The sequence below is a fragment of the Mastigoproctus giganteus genome, chromosome 2, assembly GCF_048544385.1.
Source record: "Mastigoproctus giganteus isolate SK-2022 chromosome 2, ASM4854438v1, whole genome shotgun sequence".
NCBI classification, from domain to species: domain Eukaryota; kingdom Metazoa; phylum Arthropoda; class Arachnida; order Uropygi; family Thelyphonidae; genus Mastigoproctus; species Mastigoproctus giganteus.
In genome coordinates, this window is record NC_143576.1 from 13,920,375 (window position 1) to 13,937,468 (window position 17,094).

The 17,094-nt window shown below is 38.5% G+C and overlaps 1 protein-coding gene across 1 annotated transcript in view; it reads right to left on the minus strand.

Annotated features, from left to right (window-relative positions):
• The window catches only part of RpL31 (ribosomal protein L31), a 47,378-nt gene extending 39,610 nt beyond the window's left edge, over positions 1 to 7,768 (minus strand). The window contains exon 1 of the mRNA XM_090390357.1: positions 7,663 to 7,768. The gene's annotated coding sequence lies outside the window, so the exon portion shown is untranslated. The remainder of the gene's footprint in view (positions 1 to 7,662) is intronic.
• Positions 7,769 to 17,094: the final 9,326 nt, after the last annotated feature.

Below are 17,094 nucleotides of genomic sequence, written 5' to 3' on the forward strand. Positions count from 1 at the left end.
GTGCAACTTCAATAACCTAAATGTCCAAGGCATTTTTTTTGGTTAAGATACGGTTTATTTAATAAAAAAATAAAAATAATAATAATAAAAAAATACAAATTTTTCATAACATAAAATGACATCGGCAAACTAGGACCAGCATTGCACACCTGTCCTTTACATACAGTAAGACAGCCCAAGATGTCATCTCGATACGACTTGTCAATATACCATAGGTCAATGTCGATGTTGAGTGTCCCAAGTCACATTTGGGAAATGTCCATTGCAGTGGTTTTCAACCGGGTGCCGCAACAACATTCCAGGGGTGCCATGTAATTTGGGTTTAAGTTAATTAAACTTATTTTTTTTATTTTTTATTTCATTATAAAACGGTGTACAGTATCTTTTTAATTTTGTGGTGATTTATAATTGACCTCTATATAAAGAATAAAATTATTATATACCGTGTGTAATATATATATATATATATATAACCATATAAATAAGAATAAGAGTTAAAATAAAATAATGCCAGCAGTATGGTAAGACATATCAGAATAGGGAATTAATCTTAATAAAAAAAAAATACAAATTTTATATATATATATAAAATTTGTATTATGAACTGTAATTTTTATAACTATATTATTGTAATAACTATAATATAACATATATATATATATACATACAGAGAGAGAATCAGATCTAACAGGCAGAAAATTGAGTAGATTGAGTAAGGGTGCCACAAAATAAAATAGATTACTTAGGGATGCCGTTATTAAAAAAAAGGTTGAAAACCATTGGTCTACTGAAACTATGGAACCTTGAGCACAAAGAGGGGGTACTACGGAGGTGTCTTCTTGGCAAATGCCAACCAACCATGTCCAGATGTTCATATGATCATGCTTACATGAAGGAATGCCTTTATTTAGTTAGTGTTCATTCTCCCCTTGCAGCTGTTTTAAAATCGAGAAACTCCTTTTCCAATTTTAAAACAGTGTCATGGGGGGAGGGGGGGAACTCCAAGTTAAAAAAAAAAAAAAGTGAGAGGCTAGGCCTGTCAATCATTGTCACTTGCAATGATCAATCGGAAGGGTTACCAGATTGTAAAGCCCAACTAAAAAGTGCTCTAAAAGAAATTTAAACGAATTACCCAATTCTTCAGTTAAAAGACAAAAAACTTGTTACACTTCAAGGAAAATATTTAGGTTAATATGAAAATTACTGAAATTTGCAGAGGTAAAACAAGCAGCACTGCAGTATCATTCATTTTTCATAATTTTTCAAAATTTAATCATATACTCAAATATTCCAGTTCACTATTATCACTAGGTAATTGTAAAACCACTAAAATCTGTCAAAATTTAGAATTGTTGAGTGTACACGACTGCACACTCTGCTCTGGCTTCTGTATTGATACAGCCCAGTGAAAAAAGGCAAACTATTAACAAGCCACCCCAGAGTTAGTCTACAACCTTTAAGACTATTCAGTTTCTGCACAAAGTATCACCAGCTAACACAGAGGTTCCCAACCTTTCTCGGTTCACAGCACCCTTAGTGTCCCAGTAATTTTTTCAAGGCACCCCTAGGCCAAAAGAAACACCTAACACAGTGGTTTTCGACCTTTTAATATATACCTATATAATTTTATTCTTTATATAAAGGTACTAAATAAAGATCAATTATAGATCACCACAAAATTAAAAAGATACGGTACAATGGATATTGCTCCCTTTTATAATGAAATAAATATATAAATTTCAAAATAATAATAACTTTAAGTAACTTAAACCAAAATTACACGGCACCCTGGTTGAAACCACTGAGCTAACAGGTTATAGAAAACATGTTAATTTGAAGGAACATATATGCTCAAGTAGCACAGTAAAAAAAAGTGGGGTTAAACCCTTCGCTACTAATGTGGCTTAGAGGGGAACAGGTATCCTGTGTGTTATCAGACACTCAGCCTAAAACACTGATGGATCCAATATCTCTCTATTACAGAAGATTTAGGAGAAGTCCGGTTGGCCTGCCTCCCTAAAATCCACTCATGCACACCTTCTCGATGGTAAGCCCTGTTACGTCACTTAGGTGGCAACGAACGTGTAGAGTGGTTCTCTTCAAGACGCCTGGTCAGCGTGAAAAGGAAAAGACCAAACCCTCCAGCAATGAGAGCACAACAATACAAATGGCCCTCAGTCCCCAGCAGCTTTCACTCTCCCTCTTACGGCAGCGAGAGGATCAGAGTGGAAGCAGAGGGTGCTAAGAATCTCTGGGTACGACCAGGCTGCCATGCACGGAAATTGAACTTGGCCTGTTATAACGTACGATCACTCATCGGTGAAGACAGGATATTAGAGCTGGAAAAGGAATTAGAAAATGTGAATTGGAATATCATCGGTTTGGCTGAAACAAGAAGAAGAAATGAATCACTTATAAGTTTATCAAGTGGAAATCTGCTGTACACCAATGGAAACAGTGAAAGGAGTGAAGGTGGAGTTGGGTTTCTGGTCCATAAAGATTTTAAAAACAACATTTTGGAATTCAAAAGTATATCACCAAGGGTGTCAAGACTAATACTCAAGATTTCTAAGAGGTACAAGCTAAAGATTATAATGATTTATGCACCAACATCGAGCCATGATGATGAAGAGGTTGAAGAAATGTACACCGAAATTGAGAGTCTTCTAGATGAGCAGAAAACCCACTACACTATTATTATGGGGGACTTCAATGCTAAGGTTGGAAAAAGGCAAAACAGCGCAGAAAGAGGAACTATAGGAAATTTTGGAATTGGTGAAAGAAATAAAAGAGGTGAAAGACTTGTGGAATTTGCAGAATCTCAAGGAATGTCAGTAATGAACACTTTTTTCAAGAAAAGGGTGAACAGAAAGTGGACATGGAAGAGTCCAAATGGATTAACTACTAATGAAATCGACTTCATCCTCACTAACAGAAGACATATTGTGAATGATGTTACCGTCCTGAATAAGGTAAATGTTGGAAGTGATCACAGAATGGTAAGATGTACACTTGATATAGATGTAGGAAAGGAAAGGAAAAAACTGACTCGAGTAAATAATACAAAGGTCTTTGAGATAACAGAGGAGGAGAAAAAGCAGTATGTACTGGAACTTAAGAACAAGTTTGAGCTTCTGCAGACTGCTCAGGACCAAGATATCGACGAGGAATATTACAACTTTCTGAAAGTGATAAAGCCCAAGAAACCTATAGGGAAACAGAAATCCAAAGAAGAAAAAATTAGCCAAGAAACACTTGTCATGATGAACCAAAGACGACAAATGAAGAGCAAGAAAAACACTGACAGGGAGAAAATTGAGTATACTGAGTTATGCAAAGCCATTAGAAAGAGACTCAGAGAGGACATAAGAAGATTTAACACAAGAAAAGTAGAACAAGCATTAAGGGAAAACAAAGGATTTAAATCAGCAGCCATGAGCAGTAATACAGAAAGACAAATGATACTGAAACTGAAGAATACCGATGGTGTACTTATAAACAGCAGAGAAGGCATAATTCAAATAGCAGAAGACTACTATAGAGAATTATACAAGGAGCGAGGGAATGATACCAGCAGTGGGGAAGATGGATTGCAAAGTAACAACACATACACGACATACCCGATATTCTTCCTGATGAGGTAGAACATGCATTGAAGAAAATGAAGAATCGGAAAGCCCCTGGGGAAGATGAAGTTACTGTAGAGTTGTTAAAATTGGGAGGAAGAGACATAACACAAAAACTGGCAAGGCTCTTCACAAAGTGCATTAGAAAAGGTGTGATGCCTAAGCAGTGGAATAATGCAATCATAGTTTTGCTGCATAAGAAAGGAGATAAATCAGAAATTGGAAATTATAGACCAATTAGCTTGTTATCCCATATCTACAAGTTGTTCACAAGGGTCATTACTAACAGATTAGAAAGAATACTTGATGAGAATCAACCGAAAGAGCAAGCTGGCTTTAGGACAGGATTCTCAACTATGGATCACCTTCATGTAATATTACAGCTAATGGAGAAAGCAAATGAATATAAAACACCATTATGCCTGGCATTTGACTCCATACAGCATAAGGCAATGTTTCGGGCACTGGAAAGACAAGGCATAGATAGTCCATATATTATGATTTTGAAGAAAATATATGAGAGTGCTACATCCTTTATTAGACTAGACAAAGACAGTAGCAAATTTAAAATCGAGAAAGGAGTCCGACAAGGAGACACAATATCTCCGAAGCTGTTTACTGCTGCCCTTGAGGAAGCTTTCAGAAGATTAGACTGGTCGCAGAAAGGAGTCAATGTGAACAGAGAGTACCTAAACCATTTACGATTTGCAGATGACATTGTGGTCATAAGCCACGATCCCAAAGAATTAGAGGAAAATCTTAATCAGTTATGCACAGTTAGTAAGGATTTTGGACTAAAGATGAATATGGCTAAAACAAAAGTAATGATGAACAAGTATGCCACGGAAAGGGAAATAATGATTGAAGGAGCAGTAATTGAAAAGGTGGAGTCATATACTTATCTGGGACAAGTTATTAGCTGTAATAATGATAAATGGCTGGAAGTCAAGAGAAGAATAAATTTTGGATGGATAGCATTCAGGAAATATAATCACATACTGAAGAGCAATATCCCAGTTTGTCTGAAACGTAAAATAATGAATGAATGTATACTTCCCACCATGACTTATGGAAGTGAAACTTGGGCACTCACCAAAAGAATGGAAGAGAAGCTGAGAACTACACAGCGAAGAATGGAACAAATCATATTGGGAATCAGACTGTTAGATAAGAAGAGAAACACATGGATTAGGCAGCAAACTCAAGTAAAGGACATTCTTATCAAAACTAAAGAACTAAAATGGTCTTGGGCAGGACACATAGCTCGAAGACATGATGACAGATGGACTAAGAAAATAACAGAATGGTACCCAAGAGGAGCTAGAAGAAAACCTGGAAGACAAAGGCGGAGATGGATAGATGAAATTCATGAGTTTTTGAGTAGTAAATGGATGGCCAGTGCTCAAAACAGAACGAACTGGAAAGTTGCTGGAGAGGCCTTCATCCTGCAGTGGATTGAAAATGGCTGATGATGATGATACTAATGTGGCTAAGACTTAAATTGTCATTTTACGACAATTCAAATGTACCGTAAGAAAAATGTTTTAACCTACCAACCTTGGTGCCTTGCATTCACAATTTTTTTTAAATCTATCAGAGCAAAATCAATTAGAATTTTAGTATTCCTTCAGCACCATGGTTACTTTTAACCAATATCATTATTTTTTAAGTACAGAAATACTGCCTAAAAAAAAAAACACTTGTCAGTAAACCAACAGCATGAAATCAATCTACTTTTGATGTTCCTGCAGTAGGCATCATATACAAAGCATGCATTGCTTGCCTAGGTTTTTTAGGCAAACATTTGATAAAAATAAGCATGGACAGAGAAAAAAACACTACCAAGTGACAACCCAAGAGGGGATCAGTCTTACAATGAAAAAGGGTTGCCCTCACAGAAGAATCGTAGCCACCATAGTAAGATGTGAATGCTGTCAAAGATTCATTTGCACATGGTATTACCAATCTGGGCTGATCTCTAGTTTGTGGGTATACCTTGTCACCACATTGTGGGTGCAGCCAAAGAATGGACATTGTCCACTCAAGTTCTATGATTGGCCAATTACTGTGAATGTTCAATTTGCCTTTCTGATTGTTTGCAAATTCACCTGATTTTAATGGTAAAAGCAAAATTGTCATTTATTTTGTTTCATCATCATACTGCTCTCAGATATTTTGCCTGCTGCCATCACTGATTCGTTAAGGCGCCTCCGTAGCCAGGTGGGAAGGAGCAGCAGTGTGTAGCACACGCTTATTGATTAGACCGGGGTTCAAGCCAGTCACCACCAAATACGGAGGATGCGGAAAGGTCAGGGAATGACCACCGCATATCCCGGACCAATATGGCCTTAGTTGCTAATGCTCCTTAAAAAAAAAAAAAAAAAAAAAAAAAACAAACTGATTCGTTGCCTTTTTTTTTGTTATTCCATGTTCAAACCCAATGGAGCAAGTGATTGGAAGAGGATAGATGTAAGGCTGTAATTGGAATTTGTGAAGTGTACCAGCCAGCATGCCAAGACTAATGAGTTCAGTTTTCTTTGTATTTGAGTAGTTTACAATGAGCAATACTCATTGTCAATGCACTCAATGTCTAGTAATGTATGGGCAAGAAGTATCAGTGGTTGTCTGGTTTAACTGTTGCTACTCATTTCAAAAAATTTGCATTTTACTTCTTTCTCACCGAAGTACGGAGGTGTACACATAACCTGGAGTTTTACCCCAATCTGCAGTATTCTGCTATTCATGTACATATAATAACTAGTAAGCGAACTAGTAATGTCAAGAAACCCTGCATTCAATATATTAAACTATTTATTTTCAGACAGCATTCCAGGACTTTGAGAGATTCTGTTATCAATTCGAAACATTAATTGTATTCAGAAAAGGATAGAATGAAAGCAATGAAGACAACCTAACAGCATATGAAACAGTTGCAGCAGTTTTTGAAATTTAGTGTTTTAACTTACAAGAGAATTGTAAAGTAGGTCTGCCAATGTCAGCTGTAAATAAACAGTAGATCAGAATGTTCTGAATACAGGGTTTGTTCACACTGTAAAGCCAATAAATTGTGGTTTCCGAAATGAGAAATAAATGTGACATTCTGAAATTCTGTTGTGTAATTTTATTAATTTTTAAGTGATTCTAATTTATTAGTACATTATTTTCTTTCAACATTAAAATAAAGAATAAAACCAACATGCCTGCTGTTTCTAGAGTTTTTAGGTGATGTTAAACATGTTTTATTGTTGATATGCCTGTTCGAAAGTTGAGGTTTGCAGTTTATATTGTAATATCCTATTGTTTCCATGCAATGGAGTGTTAAACCTATTCAATATGGAAACTTATAAACATATCTGATTTCTGCATCAAAAATGCAAACAATGCACAAATATCTCCAGAAGGTAACTGTCCTCCATTACTTGTGAACAAATAATGCTGTTCCGAAAATAAGAATGAAAACCATTTTTAATGGGCCTGACGCGACCAAATAGTGACGAGCGATACTATAGTAGCGTACGCTCTTTGAGAGGACAGTGGTTAAGGCCAGCGTAACTGCTTGCGGTTAATTAACGATTGTATCGATGATTTATTGTAAATGTGCCGGAGTATAAACAAAAAAAATTACACTCCTAAATAAATATAGCAAGCTTTTGGGTGACATTAGGGTCCTATTATATTGGTAAGTTCGGCACTAAAATGTTAACTTGAAAAAAATAAGTGTTCGTGCCTTAGTTTCGTCATTACAGAAATTCGAGTTATACTCTTCACTCTCATTTTGTAATAATCATAAGACAACTCAAAAGTCTACGATAATCAAAGATAATACAAACGTAAAAAAATAAATAAATAATAACAAATAAAGAACAAAAACACGGCAGATTATAGAAAATGTGCAGAGAATGGTTAGGGTTAGTAAGCATTTCAAATTCCCCAGTTAAAATTATGATTATTCTAAAAAGACTCCAGTAATGAAAAAAATTAATGAAAATTATAAATTTTACATGTGGATTCAAATGGATAAAAATTGCACACTAACCTTCTGCAACAACAAACTTTACCACCCAACAGAAGACACACATCCACAAAATATTTCACAGTTTCTAAAGTTACTCCTAGCGGTCAAATCTGGAAGCACACTTAATGGTTAAATGCAAGATATGAAAATACCGTAGATATGAAAGTGCAAAATGAACAAACAGCTAATTGTGAATTAACCTTTCTCAATATAGAACAAAACAAAAAATTATTAATCAAATTATTTTTTTTGTTGTTATTGTTGCTCAAACTTCGCTAGTGTTCAAATCATCAAAACAGGAATTTGATGATTTGAACACCTAATATTTCTCAAGAAAATTATTATTGCGAAAGTTTGATTGGACGATGCAAACATTATAGGTAAATACGGCCGTATTTAAGGATTTGGTAGAACTTTGCTAAGTGATAGGCATTTCGAACGGAATACGTTTTGTAAAATTAATTTTTTATATCGCGCTACTTTTTTTTTTTTTTTTTGGCTGGTGCAGCATAAGCTTCAGGCTTCCTTAAGCCATATAGCTAATAATAATAATTCGAGACTACTGGTGACAACCTTGCATTTGGAAACATGTGGTGACAGCCTTGCATTACAAAACTGACTTGACCGTTTATATTCCATTATCAGCAAAGTATTGACTATCCGTCGGATGCGTCAAACATTTTAGCAGAGCAACTGAGTGGTGCAGATCGTGCTTCGATGTTGGCTGCATTCCAGCACTATTCGATCTTAATAGCATTATATGTCCTCCTGTCGAAAAGAAATTCACTTCGACAGGAGGGTATAAATATAGAGAGGACTTTGCTTGTTTGTTTTAGACACATCAGCAACTTAGGCAATTTTGAGCCATGAATATAATATGCGTGTTCCGTGGTCGATTTGCTGTTTGCTAGACGAAAAACTCGAATTTTCGGGATTAAAAAAAAAAAAAAAAAAAAAACAGTGCTGCTCTCGCCTGAAACCGATTAACTCAGTCATCTTGTAAAAAAAAAAAGAAGAAAAAGAAAGCCATAAAAATTCCTCGCGTCATCGACGGGATTCTAACTTCCACCCAATGTGGGGAGGACGTGCTTATATATACCAATTATGCTACCTATGGCGGCAGCACAGATGGTAAAACACCTTGTAGGTTATTCTGTTGTATTCATCTACGTGTTCAGCATCACTGCCAGCAGGAAGTCCTTGTCTCAATGCAATTCAAAACAGTAAAGAAAAGCCTGCTTTGAATAAAAAGTTTCTTAGCCTTAGCGGTAAACAAAGTCAATGTATCAATGCTCAATCGCATCGTACAAACAAAGTCTAAGTTACATTCAATCTTCGTTCACAATTGAGAAATAACAAAGAAATCTCTGGGCGGGTTTTTGCTACACTCTCCCTGCCTTAGTCTATTTTAATAATAGTTTTCTTAATCAGAAATTCTAGTTGTTTTCCCTCAAAATAATCAACCCCAGCAACAGAAAATATGCAATTTGCAAACGCAATACTCAGCCATCTCATGACCTTTGTACCGTCAAGAGAATTTCTGAAACAAGTCAGTCTTTGCTGAAAGATGCAGTATTGTTACTCCTTCCAAATATCGGATTTTCATGAAACAAAAAGAGAAAATGAAAATTTCAAGCGTTAATCGACATACCAGCATAAAAATAAACTTTAACATACACTAGTTATACAGGGTGTTTCAGTTAAACGTTTCAGAACTTCTAAGAGGGGTAGGGTACATCCTGACAACTCGAAATCATATAGCAATGTGGGGTCGGAAATGCTTTCCTGAAGCGGTGTTGTACACAGAAGCACCATAAAGAAAAGAGACCGTAAGTGAGAAATCGTTTTAATAATACATGAAAAGAAGCAAAAGGTACATGGATTAAAGTAAGTGTTCGAAGTTTCTTCCACGGGCTACAATGCACGCCTCACATCTCCGACGCATGGACATCCGAACATTCTGGAATACTCCAGGCGAATTTCGAATTTCTTCGGCAGCTACCGCGATTCCTGCTGAAGTGTTGTTTTCCGATGAGGCATCCTTCACAAGGGAAGGAATTTTCAACACGCATAACGACCATATCTGGGCGGTCGAGAACCCGCATGCAATACGACGTCGTGCAGCACAGATTCGATTTTCGGTCAATGTATGGGCCGGTATTATGGGAGATCACCTCATCGGACCTTACCTGTTACCGTGTCGTCTAACCGGACCTATCTACTTGATCTGTCTGCAGCAAGTATTGCCACACTTTTGAGAGATGAACAGATTTCTGCATCGACGCAACAGACAATGTGGTTCCAACACGATGGAGCCCCTGCCCATTATAGCGGAGATGTTCGTAACTACCTGGATGTCACATTTGGTCAACAGTGGATCGGACGTGGTGGTCCCGTGCGTTGGCCTGCTCGGTCACCCGACCTATCATGTCTTGATTTTTATTTCTGGGGTCATATGAAATCGCTAGTTTATGACACCCCTGTTGACAATGCTGAGGAGCTGGTTGCAAGAATCGCAGTAGCTGCCGAAGAAATTCGAAATTCGCCTGGAGTATTCCAGAATGTTCGGATGTCCATGCGTCGGAGATGTGAGGCGTGCATTGTAGCCCGTGGAAGAAACTTCGAACACTTACTTTAATCCATGTACCTTTTGCTTCTTTTCATGTATTATTAAAACGATTTCTCACTTACGGTCTCTTTTCTTTATGGTGCTTCTGTGTACAACACCGCTTCAGGAAAGCATTTCCGACCCCACATTGCTATATGATTTCGAGTTGTCAGGATGTACCCTACCCCTCTTAGAAGTTCTGAAACGTTTAACTGAAACACCCTGTATATAATAAAATAGACAAAAATCTAATGGGCTGCCAGGATAGCTCATAGGGTTTTGTAAATGATATATAGGAATTTTGACAATAGGGATATGGGATGATTATTCCGTTGTATTCAATTATTTGACCGATCTTAAGTACTGCATACAGGTCAGGAAGCCTCATTTGTGATAGGATCTGGATTTGTTGCAGAGAACAGCAACAAGATTACCGAAAGGAACAAAAGGGTACACTTTACCAGGAAAAGCTTCTGTTCGGTAAATTGTAGTCTGGAGACGAGACTCCTGTGAGAAAATCTGACTGAGATGTTTAAGGCTCTGAATACATTGAGTAAGCTCAACGCCGATGGAATCCTTCTTCTTGGTCAGATTCACATGAGGGGATATAAGTTCAAATTGTGGGAGGATGGTTGCAGGAAAAATGTGCGGGAGTTTGCTGGAACAAACTGCCATTAGCATCTTGTAAAAATGGAGAGTTTGAATAAATTGAAGAAAAAAAAATTTAGACCAACTGTTTGAGGCGATGAACACGTGATATGGGAAGTGTTGTTTTCCCCCATTCGGCTAATGTGGCATAAGCTTGCTTTCTTGCATCATTTGTCACTAATGATGATAAATACTGTATATGCTAAAATGGAATAAATGGGTAAAATAAAAATTTTGAAAAATTAAACATTAAATCAGCATTCGAGGCGAAATAGCTCTTCTTCAGCTTAATATCGATAAATATTAGTCCACAAAGAGCAGTGTTCGTTGATTACCACTCTGCCTCCTCCCACACGACCATCCCTTTATCCAAAGCAGAAACTTGTCCTTAATGCCACACTGCTTCAATTTGTAGAGCAGTCTTTTATGTATAACAGTATCAAAAGTTTTCCTGAAATCCAAGTGCACTTATTTTGCACCCAGTTACTTTGCCATTCCATCATAGTATCTAATCAAATTGGTCAGACAAGATTTTCACTTAACAAACCCATGCTGTATCTGAAGCAGTATTTCAGCCTTGTCTAAATGATCCTGCATTACTCCTTTAACCAGTGATTCCATTATTTTATCTGGAACAGAAGTTAACAGATCTGTAATTACCTGTGTCACCCTTTTTGAATTGGGTATGCATTCGCATATATCCATTCTTCAGGGCTTCCTCTGAATCAAAGGATGCTCTCATAATTATGGCTAATTGTTAGCACACTTTCATCGCTGCCTCCCTTAATAAAATTGGATAAATCCCATCCACCCCAGGTGCCTTGATTTTAACTTCAATTATTTTTGTCCCACTTCCCTCTCAGTGATTACAAAATTATTTAGCTCCCTGTTAGAACTTGATAAACTTCTGACCTCTACTTCTCTACAGAAATCTCCAGCACCTTGCTTCCCAGACTGTTGCCCGTTCCAATAGAAGCAGTGCAGAAGTTATTTCTCCTCTGGCTAATGTATTATAGTGTGTTATCCCCAGTGACGGATTAAAGCACTGGCTAGCAGAGTCCTTGCTCGGAGAGCCATTCTTTAAGGGGCACCAAATTTTACCAAACCATGAAATATATATATATCTTTAGTAAAGAGGCGCCGAAAAATCTTTCTGCCCAGGGCGCTAAAATACCTTGGTCCGGCACTGGTTATCCCTCCAAGCTACAGTTTTCCGATTCACCTAACAGTCTCGATAGCATCAGCAACAGCACAGCTCCGATAGCTTCTTTCTTCCTCTTGCCCAGAGTACACGCAAGATGGGACATATATTCGAATTGAGGTAGAATGGTTGTAGGGCAGATGTGTGGAAGTTGGCTTCGGCCAGCGGGCGGTTGAACTTTACATCTGTTATTGTGGAAGTGTGTAGCTGGAATAAATTCAAGGAAAAACTAGACAAATTATTGCATTTGTTGAACAGCTGTTGCTGTGTCATTTCACCATTTGGCACTACTAGTACTAATATTAAGTAGCCGTTGTTTGTATAAGATTGGTTTTTTTTATTTATTATTATTTTATTTTTTTTTTTGACAGGGATTCTACACCGTTAAACATTAGACAAACGATGACAAACCTCTTTGTAATGACTAATCCAAGCACAGGTATGAGTTTCCCTGTCAGTTCTGTCGTGCTATATTGACAAGGAAGAACTGGGCCGTGTAATCTTGAATCTGTCGCTTGCTATCAGTGTCCTTCGCTGGTATATAGATGTCTTCACAATCATTCCCAGAGAGTCTGAAATGCGGTCTCCCAGTATCTGAATTCTATCTACTCCCCTCTCATCTTTGTACAATTTTCCACAGAACAGGAAACAGACAACACTCTACTTTCTTTGCACGCAACCTCTAGGAACAGTAAACTACTGTCTAGAGAAAACATATGCGGCCACCCCTTTATTTTGCGTCTGTCCACACTCCTAGATACGTACACACCACCCTTCCGGACTTAATTACCCAACTACGAATAATTCTAAGTTTACTAACGATAGAGACTAAGGTTTGTAAGCAATGGATAGATTTTTATCGGCGCTGTTATCCTAAGTTCTTCCCCTTATCCCTAGGTCGCGACCTAGCTACCCATCCGATACCATCTCGAGATGATGAGTTTGCCTCCAGCGCTGATGTCCTTCACTATTCTTGTGTTTCCGGGTTTTTTTTCTAGAATTCTATACAATGACACCATCCGATGTGTGCAACTACCCGGAATGAAAATCCAGTCTAATACCGCGAGAGTGAAGTCACCCATTTGATTGTTTTGCGAGGCGGCTCCCTTTCCCACATCAAATGTTGGATTGTAGTGATATGTTGCATCTATGAGACCACCAGCAGTTGGAAGACCACATGACTTCCAAATTATTGACCTGCTTGCGTGACTACTACCACGAAGCACTCCATATGTACATATTCCACTGGCCCCACTATCAATCTCAATAAGAGAATTCGCAAATAACCGATTATGGAGTCTACCACCTTGCAGTGCAATGAGCGCTGGCGTACTGGCATGCCTACAAGTCGTCCGTGACGCAAGCTAACGTATACGAGGTTCCTTATACATAGGTGTACCTAATAAGATGTCTACTTAAAATATGGTAATATGTTAAATAATGAATAAAACATCATCAGAAAGCAATTAAAAAATTGAATAACGCTAAGAAAACGGATATTTTCAAAGTCAATTCGAAACTGTATTTTATGACGTGGCAGCTGACGTTTAACATTGCAAAATCTTACCTTAGCGATGTATTACATAACAAGATTATTCAAGATTGACATTAAGGATTAGGTAGTGTCTATACTGTTCCGAAAACTATAATAAATAAATTTTCTGCTTATATATACACCGGAAGACCACATAAGGTCAGAGAAATTTACAAGAAAAAGAGAATACACAAACATCACCGTATTTAGTAGTCATACGAGATTCAACCACGGTCACTAAAGCACATGCACTGCTGTATCCTGTTTCTTGACTATTCAGCTACGGCGGCCGTTATATATCATAGCCTGAACAGCGAAGACATGCTGCTAGGAAAGCTCATAGGCATATTGTCAGTGAGATAGGCCCAGTTAGCAGTCTGCGTGGGTAGCAGTGGTATCGTCACCGTTCTCCCCACACCGGCTGGAAAAGGCGCGTGTTCGAATTCCATCTATGACGCAAGGAACTTTAATGGGCTTTTTCATTCCGTGGCTGAGTTAGTCGGTCTCAGGCGTAGATAGCAAGGTTTCCCCCTACGGTTTTTTTCGTCCAGCACAACAGACAAATCGACCAGAGAACATACGCGATTTACAGACACAAATACGGCTTTTATGTAATAAATTACGGGTGACGCTAATATAATAATTTCATTTGATTTAGCACAGTAAATAGAATCGCCATCCACGCCGGGTGAAAAAGACTCTTGTTCCAGTGCCATTGATGACGCGGGAATTTTTATGAGCATTTTTGACAACTGGCTGTGTTAGTTGGTCTCAGGCTGGTGTAGCACGTTCTCTTTCTTCCGGAAACTTCGGTTTTATGTCCAGAAAATAGAAATTGACCACAAAACACACTTTAAGCAATTTACAGTGTCCACGGAGCAATATAGTCTTAGTGGCCGATGCTCCTAAAACATACTAAGTGCAAAATTTAAGATTTAAGAACCAGTCAAGTTTTCACCTGTAGCTTCTTATAGGAGTGGCTTGGATATGGGAAAAGCATACCAAAGAAACCTCGTTATGTACAGAAATGATGAAGGAAACAAAACGATACAGAGGGACTTTATTCAAAAATGGCAACATAGCACTGGCTACCATGATACAGTTGCATTACTGTCAAAGATGGAACAAAGGGAAGAGGTGGTCCTCAGTAGGAGATATGGCCACCCCTAATGTCGATGCAGGCTTTGCACCACCTGCCCATACTTAGAACAATGTTAATAAATTCTTGCTCTAACATCGTCCATTCCTCTGTCAGCGCCATCTTCAGCTGGTGAACATTTTCTGGTGGGTGTGGACGTGCCTCTAGGCGTCTCCCCAGAACGTCCCATATGTGTTCGATGGGATTTAGATTCGTAGAACGGGCAGGAAAAATCCATACGAACAATGTCCTCACTTTCCAAAAGCATATCACAGTTGCAGTGCGATGGGGTGTGGCGTTATCATCCATAAACACGAACTCAGGGCCAATGGCACCTCGGAACAGACGCACATGGGGAAGGATTACCTTAGTACAGTGGCGTGCACCGGTTACAGTACCACCTTCCGGTAACTGCAGTTGTGTACGTCCATCCAAGATAATGCCTCCCCAGACGAGAACACTTCGACCGCCATATCGATCCCTTTCAGTGATGTTTTCGGGGTGATACCGTATGCCAACCTCTCGCCAGATTAGCTGACATCCAGAATTGCTGCCGAGACTGAATCTACTCTCATCAGTAAAGAGTACCTTAAGTAAAGATTTTGTGGTTTTAACCTTTAGAAATAGTGTTGGTCCTTAAGTTTTGCACCCCAGTGTACAAGCAATGACTCAAAGAATTTTTATGGTTCATAGTTGGTTTGTCTTAGTCAAGGGTAGCATGGTTTTTCTCCAAGAAACTCGGGTTCTTCCTGCAAACAGTAAACCGACCACTGTACGCGCAATTTACAGGCATATTATATACGGCGCAATATGGCCTTAGTTGCTAATGAGCCTAAGACTTTCCAAAGTTAACAACACAACAACAACAACAATAACAAAAATTATGATATTAGGGTCCCCCGTAAATGATTATATATACCCATATATTTATTTTGTATGTAAATTGCGTGTTCTCTGATCGTTTTGCATGTTTGCTGGACGAAAAAAACCGTTACCAGGGAAAAAGAACCTTGCTATCTAGGCCTGAGACCGACTAACTCAGCCACAGAGTCATTGAGGATTCGAACCCGGGCCTTTTCCACCCGGTGTGGGGAGGACGGTGACGATACCACTGTGCGGACTCCAAAGTAACAACACCAAGTACAGTGATTTAGAGGATTTCTGGTAAAAAAAAAATGAAGCGATCATGACATTACATAAAGGAATAATCAAGCAAGGGCCCGTGCAGGTACCGACTGTTCAGAGTGGCATGATCCAAAGCATATACTGTTCCTCCTGTGATTCAGGAGGAATAGTAAATAAAAAGTTTCTATAAACATGTGGCAATTCTCTACGGACACGGAGATACAGATGTTTGAAACTGGTGCACACAGCTCCCTTAATCAGATGGGGCCAAGAATCAGTTATAACCTGACGCTGTTTGGTGTTAAAATGTTGTTAAGAATGACGCACATACCCAATATGTCGATATGGTGTTTGTCTACGGTTTTTGTGTTGGAAGTGCTACTGCTGCTTGTAGAGAATACCGTCGATGGTTTCCTAACCGCAGAATACCAGATTCAAGAGCGCTTACACCAAACGGCATGAGACTGGTACAGTTCCGAGCTCTCACATTTCTTCCGATCGTGCAAATGAGTACAATTGAATGAAATAGAACACATTCTTCAATAGGTAGAACGTACTCCTACTATTACCACGAGAAGAATTTCTACGTTCCACAGACAAGAGTATGACGAACATTACGTGAGCAGGGCTTGTATCTATTTCACATACGGTGGATGTAACACATTCAACCAGGAGACGACACCCAGTGATTGTAATTTTGTCGGTTGGTAAGTGCTAATCGCCGATTAATTCCATCAATAGTGTTCAGTGATGAAGCTACTTTCACACGTTTACAGAGAAGCGATGTTGAAAATTTGTTTCTATAATGGCATGTCCATTTTCGTCTGACCACATATGAGAGTTGTTGGTACCGTCACGGGTGAAAGTAAACGTGTGGTGTAGTATCATCGAAAATCAGTTGAGTGAACGTGTTTTGTTACAAAATCGTCTTATAGGGCCCATTTACCTAGAATTTCTGCAAAACGAACTTCAACTACTATTGGAGGATGTTCCCTTGGCTACAAGGATTGGTATGTACGTTCAGCATGACGGAACTAATTTACATTAAATCCTGCACATTATAACCGTCTCAATCCAACTCTCCGTTCAGGGAAAGTTCAATTTAGAACTTTGCCTGAACGATGAATCGGCCGCGGTGGTCCCATTGGTTCATTGGCCAACAAGGTCTCTAGACCTCACACCGTTGGATTTTTGTTTTG